We start from the raw sequence: 13,824 nt of genomic DNA, 5'->3' as shown, positions 1-13,824 counted from the left end.
TAAACATCATCAAAGAAGTAGCCCTACTGGCTGTCAAAAGATGAAAACGTACCGTCATGCTGATTAGTCGAATTTGAGTATTTGGAGGAGGATGCACATACATTCTAGTGTTGAAGGTCCTGACTTCAAATGCAGCTTGAAATGCAATTAGTCAGTGTCACTCACGTGCCACTTCCTTCAGATTTTACACCTCATGGATCTAAAGGACTTGCTTTCTGATCTTATTGCAGGAGATTTCATTCAAAAGCACTATGTTTTTATTTGAAAGCCATATGATTTTTCTGAGTTTCCTGTTCTCTCACATTATTTCATTAAGAGTGTGCCCCTGGATTGGGATTTTTTTTTAAATTGATTTCTTCTTAATTGCTACCCCTTAGTTATTCCTCAAGAGTTTGAAGGCATAATCAGGTGTATCGAAACATTGCTCCTTGGTTACACCAGAGGTAAGAAATGAATTTATTGTTTAGCATTTGTGTACCCTCTTTATCATCAGTGATACCCATTACATGGGAGGGGTGCTGGCATAGAAAGAAAACGCTTGATAAATCGGAGATAAGCTCAGCATCCTGACACCTTAGATGCTGAACTGTACGTTAGGAATGGAGAGTCAGCTCTGCTTGTGCTTCCAGCTGTTATTAATCCTGACATGTTCAGAGATTTTTGGCACACACTGTTTTAACCTCCTGCAGTTTAAATACATTTAACATTCTCCCTTCCTCTTCCCCATAATGACTGTAATGTGCGATTTTGTTTTATCTCAGTAATCATATCCTTCTCCCTCTGAGAACAAACTCAGCACAGCACCCCAGATACAGGCGTAGGAAGAGCAGGCTTATCTGTTTGTACAGAATGTGCCATTGCTTGTTACCATAGAGCTAATGCTACTTAATAACATTTAAATAATAATTTATGTTGCAAAATGTAACTTATTCTGTTGTGACCTGATAAGACTAACTGCCTTTGATTACTTGCAATATTACCGAAAGATGCTTAAAAACAGGTACTGGAGGAAAAAAAAAAAAAAAGGAAACATTTTCATAATAAGATATATTGGTTGCTGGGCTTGTCAGTAAGTACCTAGGCTCATGAGGATTTCAAAAACATTCATTATGAACCAGACAGTGTTTTTTCCTGCCTACGTCCTTCCCCATGGAGCCCCAGCTGCCAAATTACTTTTGTATGTATGTTAGCTAGGCAAACTCAATCCTAAATCTCTTTCCCTGTTCTCTTTCATTATGGGACTATACAAAATCTGGGGTAAAGGTACATGTCAGAGAAATGGTTCCTAAAGGGGCATACACACTTTGGAGAAATATACTTGAGGAAAGCCTGGAAATGCTGCTCACAGAGCTATAAAACATAAAATTGTGAGCTCAGACCAGCAAACGTTACCTCTGTTAATTGCAGCGGGGCAATGACTGTGAATAAGATTTACTTTAGTTAGGCTTGCCAGATCTGTAGCCTTGGGAAAGGCTCCATGGAACAGCAACTGCAGTCAGTGACATTTTGCTACATGTTGGCAGACTGTGGCTATATCGCTACAGAACAATAATTTTGTCTGTGGTAGGAATTGCCCAAAGGGAGAATAAGGAATATCCAGGTATTCAAATGAAGAAGAAAGAATGAAAAAAGCTAAAAATCACTACATATTTGATCCAATAGATGGCACAAAACAAGATGACTTCTTTCCTTTCCTAGAAAATACAGAGGTTTGACCTGTCCTAGAAAATCATTAGGTGTGAAAAGAAGTAACGGTTCTGGGGAACAATCCCAATTTCTAAAAATGAAAATATTTGTATAGCATTCAGGAATTCACCAATTCAGACCATTTAAAACGTGTTTAACAAATTCGATACCATGGCATAACTATAACTAGATAACGCACACACACTACAGGTGAAGGGGTAGGCACTGCAGGAACAGGGCACATGGCAACGGGCAGGCTGAAAGAAGAGCAGCTTTAGGACGGCACACAGGCATCAGCAGGAAAAACTGATGTAAAGATTTCTTTTTTAAATCCCACATTTTCTGACATCTGGATGCAGCAATCACAAAGCATTTCTGTTCACAAAGGGTTCACAAGCCAAAACCAATCTTCCCAAGATAGCTGTCTAAACTCTTGCTTTTAAGAGTGGGGCAGGACTTCCTCTGCTCTTCAGGAAGAAGGAGCTGGTCTCTCCCTCCTACTTTCCCAGCATTTATTAAAGATCATTTGAGCACTAGAAGTTGGAAGCTTAAGATTCATTTCCCTTTTGAGTAAAGAGATTTTGATTCCTTTTAGGTGTTTGGGATGACTTCAAAGGTGGCTGGACACTAAAACACGAAATAAATCACTAAAAATATTAAAATAGTTGGGTTTAAGAGGGGAGGGGCTGAAAGTGTTGGAATTTGACCCTTAGCCCCTTGGGCCTATAAAGCCCCCTGCTTAGCTGTATAGGGTTTCCTTGACATAAACCTGGCGTAACACAGTAGTGCATTAGGCCTTTGGTATTTTGATATTTACCAGGTGTGCCTGAATAATGGGCAATTTAACTTTTCCACCAAACCGGTCACTTTTCTGAGCATCGGTTACTGATCATTATATTCAGCTAGTGTTACATTTGACCCTCCAAAGCTGTATGTGTATTGACTTTCCATTGACTTCAGTGGGATTTGCTGGAGCGAACAAAAGCAAAGGGAGTGGGTAGGTCTTTGGAGGACCAGACTTGCTTTACCTTAAACTGTAAAATCTGCATCTAAAGGGCATTGTGTCAAACTCACATCTGGCGCAATTCTGGTGGCATTCTTCAGGGAAGAACATGGATATTTATAGAAGTAAGTTAGGGGCACACTTGATTAGACTATTAACAGCTAGCATTTAGTAAAAAATTAGAGGCAGAAAAACATCATTAACCAAAGTTGAACTTTATTAAGTTTTTTATTACTTAAGATGGAGCTTTGGCAGTTGTTACTGTAAGGACATTTCTGTATCCAATATTTATGTGAAGGTCTCTTTTCAGATATCTGCTTGAGGTAGAAAAATCCATTTTTATTAAATAACTTCCTGGGGATTAAAGTAATGCTTCCAAAACCATGTGTCCTCAAATACGTCAGCAATATTTTTCTATGAGTTTTTTATAAAATATAGAATTATGTGGGGTTTGTCAAAAAATGAGAAACAAATGACGTCAATAACTTAAATATCTTAATTATACCGGTGGTACGAGAACTACACTAAACAGTTCAATATAGTGCTGTAGAAAACATCTAAAGGACATTGCTCATTCTATATGGTTATTGACACAACGTGTGTGGTGTAATATAAACCATTTCTTAATACAATCCATTCTAGACAGCAGATAGATAGCTAAAAACTTTACCAATTTGCAGTATAATGTTTGCTCTATGTAAAACTAAACTCCAACTGGAAGAAACTGGAGTAATTTTCTGGGCTGTGTTTAATAGTAGTATAAGTTATTTTTGTTGACAGAAAGCCCAGAATCTGCTGTTAAAATCAGGTAACCATTTTAACAGGTGATGTAAAAAGTTCATTTGAAGTAACTTCTGTTCAGAATACCTTATCAACAGAGTTGACCTGTCAGGCTATGAGGAGGGCTTAGAATGACACAAATAGTTATAGTGACAAAATCATGGCTGAAAAAAAGAGGAATAACTTCATTGGTCCAATCAAGAACCTCTTCGTACATTGTTTCACACACACACACATTCTAAAATATTTTTGTTCGTTTTCCTAAATAAAAGCCCTGGCTTTTCACACTTCCATGAAGTCATTTCCATCTGTGGTAGTATCTGATATTGATGTTGCCCTCAGACAACATGGGTGTGAATAACGACTGTAAATGCAGAGTATCTATGCAGCTGCAAGCAGGGGTGTTCTGTGAGAAAAATATCCTTTTTGTTGTAGGCAGATGAGCTACAGTCAGCCTATGAGTCACTTCACCTTTACTTGCCTAGACTCTTGACCTGTTAAGTAATTTATCATGTTCCTGAAGAAATATTAGCTATAGTAAAAGTCAACTCTTCACAAAAGTTGGACCTAGAGCCTGAGAACTTTAAATAAAGTTCAGTACCAAACACTATGGACATTTTACCCTTGTTTGGTCCTGGGTTTTCTCCTTTTGCTTTCTGGGCGAGAAACTTGTTCAGGTTCTGCCTAGCATTTGTGACCTTCATTATACTGTTTTTATTTGTGTCCACCAAAGTCTGAATGAGTTCAAGAAGCTAGACTATGAAGTAGTAGTTTTTTCTTTCATCTTATCAGCTCACACAAGGAGTGTTATGATCACTTGTACATCTGTACTGTGATTTCCCTTATTGGTTCCTGTCTACATTTTTTGTGCATTTCAAGTTCCTAATGCAAGTTCTTTCCTTCTATGTGGCAGCTGTTAGCTGTGAACACTGCTTGCTCTGTGTCCTGAGTCTTCCCGTCCAGTCCTACTGATTGTGCTTTCTTTGAATTATCAGCAAAAATGATTACGTAGTAATTCTGCTTTTTAAGGTTACAATGATTTGAAAGCTCTGAGTCACCGCTTAAACTTATCTATAGGCTTGCTATGTAGTTGCTATTTTGTGATACACGTTTATCTAAATACAAATCCAGTGTTGTCCACAATGGCTTTGTGGTGTTTTCCTTGGGGACAAATAGTCCAAGATTAAATATAATGATCACGTGCTGACCTGTGTGAAGTCCATCTGAATGAAAATTATCTTTGAGGAGAGAATTGCAAAGAGGGGAGCACATGGAGCTGTAGAAAAGAGTATGTTTAAACTACAGGACAGACTGGTGTATCACTGCTGGGATGAGAATGCACTGTCCAAGAATATGCCTAGTAATCCCAAATCAGTGACCGTGTCTGGACTTTTCAGAAAACTCCGAAAACTGGCACAGTACCTATTCAGGGATGCTCTTGTCTAACATAGTGGCCAAAGGGAAAGCTCCACCAATATCCAGTATGTAGCAGAAGAACAGTGCTGTTGCAATTATTAGATCAATCATTTTATTAAAAGCTGTAGTTTTAACAATCAAGCTAACACTGATTTTTTTTTCCAAAATAATAAGACATATATTTTGTTAACTATTTTGAACACCATGGTTTATAGTCTCCTCTCTAGATTGCATGAGAAGACTAGATATATGTGGTAGTACTGAGACATAAATTCTTCCTACGAACATAATGGATTATCAGGCTCTTCATCCAAAGAGCAATTTAAAATTGTGTCTGGTACAATTTACAGCCTGTAAAAAACAGGTAGCACCAGAAAAATGAATTATTCTTGTGATCGTGCTTTGTTAGTTTTGAATCAGATCAACATTTGAATCAAAGGACCATTTTAGGTGTTAGAGTAATATTAATGTAGAGAGCATATTCTGTTTTGTTATAACATCAAATGAAATAACCTGCCAAAAAACATCCTTATCCATTCAGTAAGCAGAAAAATAAAATGCATGCATGGCTCCTGTTGAACATGTATTTGTGAGTCACTTACTGCTTTCATCTCTTTCAGTTTCTTTTAAACTTAAATAGTTCCTAGTCTTCGTATCAGAGACCTTATCTGAGGCATTCTTTACCATCATTATGTCAGCACTAGTATTTCAAAGATCTCAGGGCAACTTTCCCGAGACACAGCAGATAAGGCTAAGGGATACAAGCAAAGCCAGTAGGAGGCATCACAGATCCATTTTTCATTGGGTCCAAAACAAACCCTAAAGGGGGGAAATCCTTGTATAGAACATGGATTATTGGCCAACTGCATTATTGATGTGCATTATACTGATGTAACTATACTTGGGGCTTGTGATCTTAAAATAATTTGAAGTCCACGTATCTTGAATATCCTTCTGGGTTTGGCAACTGCTTTGGAAGTAGTTCTGTGGAATGGCAGTGGAGGCAGACCAGAAGCCTGAAGTGTGACTTCTTTCTTCTGGTCTCCCTCCTGACAGTCACACAGACAAAGAAAGCAGATGTGTTTGCCAAGGCCAGGACAGTCAATCTCCTTATAAATAACACCTCATTCAGGACCTAGTTATGCATCTATTTAAGTATCATTTTAAAGACAGCTTTTTCTTCATCTGAGTTTGGGCCTTAAACTAATATTACTCATCGAATACCAGTTATGCTGCAGTCAGAGACATATAGGTATTTTTATATTTCATATCCTTACTCCCTTTTTAAATCTAAACAACATGATTGAGATATGTTTATATTTTTATTCTCCAGAGGTCATGTTACAACAATAGTTGTCACACTGTCTTTCATGGCAACGTTATAAATTCAGGATTTTAGCAACCTGTCCTTACCAGGAGAATGCTTGAATCCAACTGAAGCCTGACAAGCTCCCAATGTTTTCGTCCTCACAACAGTATGCCTTGTGATGAGTCATGCAATTTGAATGCAGCTGCAGTGAGATTTGATCTCTGGCAAATAGTAATTTTTGATCTGATGGGATCCTCATCTTGTATTTGCTATTATTTCATTCTTTTTCAGAATAACTCAGCATTTAACACCTTGAACAGCTTGAAAATAAATGGTGGTTTGCTTTCTGGAAAACTTGGCCTCAGACTGAGGCCTTATCACAAGTCTGTCCTTGGTTACCCGGGCTCAGAGATCTCCACTGGAATTATGGACACTCAGGGTCTGTGATGCAGGTCTAAACTGCAGTATAATGTAGCAATTCTAGAGGTAGTTTAGGAAGTGGAATTAATCCAGCTGCCATATCACAAATTTCCACACAAGCTAATCTTTCCTTCTCTCATCTAGTTTGGTTGTTAACTGTTATACAGTGTGTTTAGAAATTAGCTCAATTTCCTCCACATGCGCTGTAGGTGTGTGCACACCCGCTCACTTGAATCACTGACCACATTCAGAACAAAGACAATAATTTTGAAACTGCTCTATGGAGGAGCGCAGAGGACAGTTAAATTGCTGTAAGGCAAGGAAACCTTAGTCACCCTGGAAAGGTGCTGCAGCATGCTGCAGTGACCACAGTTCCCCGAACATCAATGGCTTTGCGTCCACGGAGGATTATTGTCATCATCAGTAGTAATGATGTAAAAGTGAACAACTCAAGCTAAATCACCATCTGCCAGGAGAGTTTCTGTCTACTGTCTGTCATTTTCCCTTCACATTCTATACAGATGGCCATGACCTTCCTAGGATTGTTTTATGGGTTACATACTCTATATCTGTCTTTCATATTCTGAAAAATGCAGAATATTTGAATATTTGAAGCTACCTTTTTCCACGTACAAACAGGGAATCTGTCTTACCACATCTTGTTACCTTTTAGTTCCTCTTTTTTTGTTAGATTTATTTTTATATGTTTATATAAACATATTTTTTAAAGGGAGTTTTGCCATTTGCTTGAATGAGGACAAGACTTCCAACCTGTTTCTTTTAAGATGGGGCCGTACTACAGCCAGGACCCATCTGCCATGACCTCTTCAGATTTTCAGGCCCCACGGCTACTGTACAACATGAGGAAAGAGAGCAGAAGTGTACATCTGCCTAGAGATGCCTATTGTCATTATATTTCACTTTCCTGTAATATACTGACATAAAAGTCATAGTCATAAGCAATTTTCATCATGGAAATGTTGGCTGAAAGGTATCTCTAGAGGTCTCCTAGTCCAGCCTCCCACTCAAACTAGTGGCTGTTCCCAACATCAGTAAGCCCTGGCTTTGTCCAGTTAAGTCCTGAAAACCTCCAAGGAAGAAGATATAACGACCTCTCTGGGCCCCCTTTCCAGTGTTGCACTATCTTCCTGGTCAAGCAGGCTTTCCTAATATTCAGGCTGAACCTATCAAGCCACAATTTGTGACTACGGAACCTCGCTGTACCATTTTGCACTACCAAGAATACGTTTGCTCCACTGTCTTTATAACTACTCTTCAAGTTTTGCAGGCTCCAATTAGTTTTCCCCTTAGCCCTCTCTTCAGCAGACTAAATAAGCCCAATTCCTTCAAACTACCTCTGTAGGTCACATGTCCTAGGTCCCTGACCATCTTGGCAACTCACTGGTGAACCCTCTCCAGTTTACCCACCATGTCTTTTGAAATGTGACAACCAAAACTGAACCCAGTATTGCAGAGGTGACTTCACCAGGACCAAGTAGAGGGGGATACTAATTTTCTTCAGTCTGCTGACCATAATCCTTCTAATGAAACTCGTTACACAGTTTGCTTTATTTGCGATGAGAGCATACTGTTGGCTCATATTCACCCAAATGTCTATTGTAATGACCTTTTCAGCAGGGTATTTCAGCTTCTTTTCAGCAGGGCTGCTGGCCAGCCCATCATGCCTTAGCCTGTACCGATGCATGAGAATTCCCCTCCTGGGTGCAGGCCTTTGTATTTCTTGGTGAACTTCATGAGGTGTCTGTTGGCCCAGTTCTCAAATTTCCCAAGTTCTCTCTAGGTTGAAACTCTGTCATTCATTGTGTCAGTCGCTACCACTAACCTGTGAATTTGCTGAGAATTCTTGGTGTGTCATTATCCAGGTCACTGATGAGGACAATGAGCCACATGGACCCCAGTGTTGATGTGCAGAGTACAAGACTACTCATCACCCTCTGCCAGCCAGGCATCAAGCCACTGATCACTATCCTCTATGTCTGCCAGTCCAGCCAGGTTTCTAGCACCCTATTAGTCCTGCTCACACCTCCTGAGCTTACAAATGAGAATACTGTGAGACATGGTGTCAAAAGCCTCATTGAAATCAATGTTTATTAAAATTACCACTCTCTCCTTGACCACCTCACCAATTATTTTTCTATGGAAGGCCATCAAGTTGGTTAAACAAGACTTGCCCTTGATAAATCTGTGTTGACTGTTCCTAATTACTTTCTTGTCCTTCACATGCTTGGAAATGGATTTCAAGAGAACGTGCTCCACAATTTTTCCAGGGACTGAAGCAAGGCTGACTGGCCTATAGCTCCCCTGGGTCCTCCACCTTGCCTTTTTTGAAAACAAGCATAGTGTTAGCTTTTTTTCCACTTAAAAGAGACCTGTCCTCTTTGCCACTGTTTTTCATAGATGATAATATCACTGTCACATCCACAAGTTCTGACAGCATCCTTATGTGAATCCTATTATCTCCATGGATCACAATGAGTTCAGCTTCTCTAAGGAGTCCTTAACCTGTTGTTCCCCCACTGCTTTCTGCACTTCCCCCTCTCAAACTGTGCTGGTGAACACAGAGGTCTGGGAGGAGGCTTTGCTTACCAGTATAAGTAGGCATTCAGTAGGCATGAAGTAGGCTTCAATATTTTCCACATTGTTCATGGTTGTCCCCCCTAGCCATCAGTGAATCCATATTTTTTCCTGAGTTTCCTTTTGCAAATAGTATGATTTTAAAGTCCCCTACTGTTGTGCTAAATGACCGTCACACATCTTGGCTCCAGACAGGCTCTGGTCTTCCTGGTTTCATCCTTTTTTACTCTTTTTGTTGTTGCCTGTACCTTTTTCTACCTCTGTATGTTTCCTTTTTCTGTTTTAGTTCAATAAGATGCTGCCTGCTTAGCCAAGCATAGCTTCTGCCAAAATTCCCAGCTCCCTGCACAACAAAATAGTTTAACTCCCGAGATTTCAATAAATTCTTGAAAAATCAGCCAGCTTTCCTTACTAGAGAATAAGTGTGCACCACTTTGGCTGGAGTTTACATGTATTGTGACTTGCCTGCATTTCCCTCAAATATTAAAAAAGCTTCTATACATGGTAGAAAACAATATTCTGTTTAATTTCCTAGTTAAACAGCTTTTCTTCTTAAAATAACACCTTGTACTATACTTCAATAGGCCATATGTTATAGTACCAGAAGAGGTACTATAACTATATATAGGAAGAAGAAGTGGGGGTAGATCGTATGCACATTCACTCACTGTAGAAAATTATTCACATCCTTATCAGCTTTGGACAGAGAGGGGGTTGTGCATTTAGCTATTCCCTTCCCTCTTCCAGGGGCCATGTCCACCCCGAGTCAGTCTGCTGCTTGGTTGCCTTCTTGAGTCTTGAGTTATCTTATTCTGAAGAAAATCTCCCATGGGCTTGAAGGAAGAAACATACCTTTTCTTCATTCCATGAAAAGACCTCCTATTCTTGCACCTGCACATAACCTCACCCTCCTCCTTCTCCCTAGAGCTACTGCAGCATTGTACCCCTGGCTACCTGGCCATGTAATGCGTGTCACGGTGCAGCTGACTGTTGCTTACCTGTCCCAGTGGGAAGCCCACATTAGCACATCCTCTAGGACCAACCTGTTGCAGCTGCTGTGTGCTTCCCTTTTCTCACCACAAAACCCCAAATCCACCAAACACCTATATAATAATAATAATAAGAGTAAATTCTTTATTCTGCATTAATTTAGAACTAGAATTTGAATTCCTGAATATCCCAAAGCAGTTGATATGGCTGTTCTCTTCATCTTCTATACAGTGCTTTTGAAGATGTTGAAAGCCAACATAACTAGCAGGAGATGTAAGAGTAATGAGTATTTGTAAGAGGTGAGGACTACAATTTCCCACTAAAATGATAAAGCAATCATTTTGTGGTGATGGGATAATGACAGGATAATTAAACGCCTGCTTCACATGCCTGATCTCTGCAGTTGTCGAGAGAGGGAGAACAGTTAGCTGATCCTTATTGTTACCTGGAACATGATGGTATAAGCAGCACTCGTAGCAGGTTAGAAAGTATGATGCAGCTGAGAAACAAGGAAGGTGAAATCACTTTGGTTTAGAGAAGGAATTACTTGAGCTGCCTGGGAGAAGTCTCTGATCTTGCATTTTGAATGACAAGAAACTATCCTGTTACCAAAAACTAGAGGACCAACCCTGTCATTTTGGCAAAGGCTGAAAAAGCAGATGTTGCTAACATTTAATATTGTCTGGGTTGGGATAGTATTTTCATACCTAAAGAATATAGTAAGGTAATTGAAGGCAAAGAGTTGTTAGCTGGTGTCAGCATGAAACTGAAAACATATCATAGAGACTAATGTGGTCTTTATTTGATATGGTTAACAGGTTAACAGTGTGAAGTGGATTTGCATATATATTAGCAGCACTTTTCCGAACATAGATCATAAGAAAGGAGTAAGAAAAGTCATGAGGGAGATATGAAGACTGGTCAGGGAAAATGGATTAATAATGGGTAGTAAGCGGGCCCCTGAAGGATCATAATAAATGATAAAGGATCCTCCTGGCAGAAGATGACAGACGAGGTTGCCTGGAGCTATTTTCTATTTAACATTTATATTAGTGATTTAGAAATCGATTTGATATGGAGTGCATCAAAATTTACAGATGACAAAAGCAGGAGGATTTTTAAAGTCAATACTTGGAGGACATGAACGGATTACAAAAGAATTTGATGAGGATGCAAAAACAAGGCCGGCATGTGGAATTTAATATTGGCAAATAGAAAAGGTATGCTCAGAGAGGCTGAAATACGCCTTCAGTGTTGTACCTTGAGAAGTGGCATTTGAGAAAAACAGAATTCACAGGAGGGTTCCTGAGCCATTTGTAACTTATTTTAGCCTTGCTGAAGTTCCCTGCATGGTGGTAAATATTTCCTTCAACACCCCTCTGCAGCATTTCTTCAGGTGATTATTTTCATTCTCATCTCAGTTTTATGTTATTCCTGGATATCATACAAGGAATATCATTTTCATATGAATCATGCTTTTTAAGCGCTCACACCTACTATGCCCAAACATATATCTAGAAAATACCATAAAAGACTATCTATTTTAAATGCTTTGTTTTTAGGGGGTGAGGACATGGAGAGAAATAATGGCAGATGCTGAAGCAGAAAACTGTCAACTGAACTTTCATTCCAATGATGAAATTAGATCCTCTTTTTGACTAATTGAGAGCTGATTTGGTGGGATATTTATTGACTTTATTTTTACAATGAAGTGTTGTTTTAGGGGGAAGATAGGCATGGCAGCTAGGCACCCTGGGAAAGTGCAGGGCTTGTTTGCTTTTGAAGAATTACGTGTCCCTGTATAAAATACCTAGTAACAAAGCTAAATATGATGACTTATTTTCCCAACAATAAAATTTGGCACCAAAGGGGACTTCATAAAAATTTAACTTCTCATAACAGATGGTGGCCAAACTATCGGACTCTCCAGGACACTTGGCCATTTTGATCGCAACTCTTAAGAAAAGAAGTAAGCGCTGTTACAAAGGTTATTAGTTATCAAACCCTGCCCCTGGTAAACCCTTTGTTTGAACTGACAAAAATAAAGATTGAAAGTAGATTGAGCCGAATTCCGAAAGTTAGACCGTAAAGTAAAAACTGCTGTACAGGACCAGACCAAGCACTAGACTCAAAATACTGATTTAACTGGCAATAGCCTGGGAGAGCATTTGAGAGCAGGGCAGATGTGAATTTCTTCAGATTCAATGGTAAATACGTCAGTTTAAATATTTATTCAGTCAGAAGTGATGTCTTTAACTGGTGTCTCTTTAGAGCTTGGTATAGTCTTTTGGGGGTGCAAACACAGTGGCTCATAATCACATCTAGAGGTTTTCTTTTCCGTGTATTAGTATTCCTAAATCAAGGATCTGACCTAGAGATCTGAAATCAGATGAAGTGGTTCCCAGTGAAGCAGCACTGAAATTGATATTTACAAGTCCAGATAAAATTTATAGTGTTTTCAGAGGTTTGCAGAACCTGCAGCTCTAATGACAACTGGTTTTGGAAATCTTTTTTTGTCTGTTGGGCAGATTGTAAGCATTTATGCTTTTTTAAGGCCCACAGAGTATACTGCTTCCTCTTCATTTAGACAACTTTAAATATTTATTCCTTTGTGTTTCCATGGTTTTCATATCTGAAATTTGGTTAATAGTGTGCTATACTGGTGACTCTGAATTAGATTTTATAAGCTGCTTCAGAGCTGTCTCCTGTCATGTTTCACCAAGCACAGGCAAGGAGGAATTATAAATTCATTTATGCTAAGCAATGCTTTCCTGCTCAAATAGCACCCACAGGTTTTTTCATGGATAGAGGCAGAATATGGTAATACTCAACGTGGGAGAGGGATTCTCGTGCCAGTCACGTCCTGGCATGTGAGAGAGGAGAAAAAGCGTGCTCCTTACTTCCACACGAATGTTGGTGGACCAGGCTGGTGCCAGCACAGTTATTTCCATAAGCCCTGATAACTGAACTTGGATTTGCCCTTCCTCTGGTGGGTCCTGAGGGGCACTTCATGGCACCATCACTGCTTACCAATTACCCACAGCGTGCACTTTCCCTTCCTCTGCCAGCTCACCTGAAATCCAGAGTGCTTCCTCCACCCAGGGTTACGCCAGAGGGCTACACAAAACCTCTAAGCAGATAGATCTGACTGAGTCTAAAAGACCTGAACTTCCACTTTAATTTTTTTGAGAGTTAAAAGTTCATGGAAAAATGAGGAAATAAACCATTACATTCACAATGAAGTAAAATGCCTGTCATATAATTCACACTGACTTTTTTCCAAGCATGCATAAAATCTTTTTAAAGCTTATTTCTGTTCCTGTCTTTTCATTGCCAGTGGTGATAATGCAGCATTCAAAGAAAAAAAGTGATAGACTGGAATTTTTTATTTGTTTGGTTTTAGAGAGAAATAAGGCCAAAACATAAAATTCAATGTATTTATAGCATTTAACAAAAAGCAAAAAGAGGGGAGAAAAGACACATAAAAAAGGGAAGAAAACCTGTCTTGAGTGTTAAATGACGTATGATAAGTTAATGTTGATAATGCCATCATCTTTAACCATAGCATGATGATGGGCCTAAAGCAGAAAATGGGACATGAAAAAAGAATGTTAATTGGAAAGGG

This window comes from Nyctibius grandis, chromosome 2 (genome assembly GCF_013368605.1).
Source record: "Nyctibius grandis isolate bNycGra1 chromosome 2, bNycGra1.pri, whole genome shotgun sequence".
Lineage (NCBI taxonomy): Eukaryota > Metazoa > Chordata > Aves > Nyctibiiformes > Nyctibiidae > Nyctibius > Nyctibius grandis.
Note: the sequence above shows the minus strand (reverse complement) of the source record.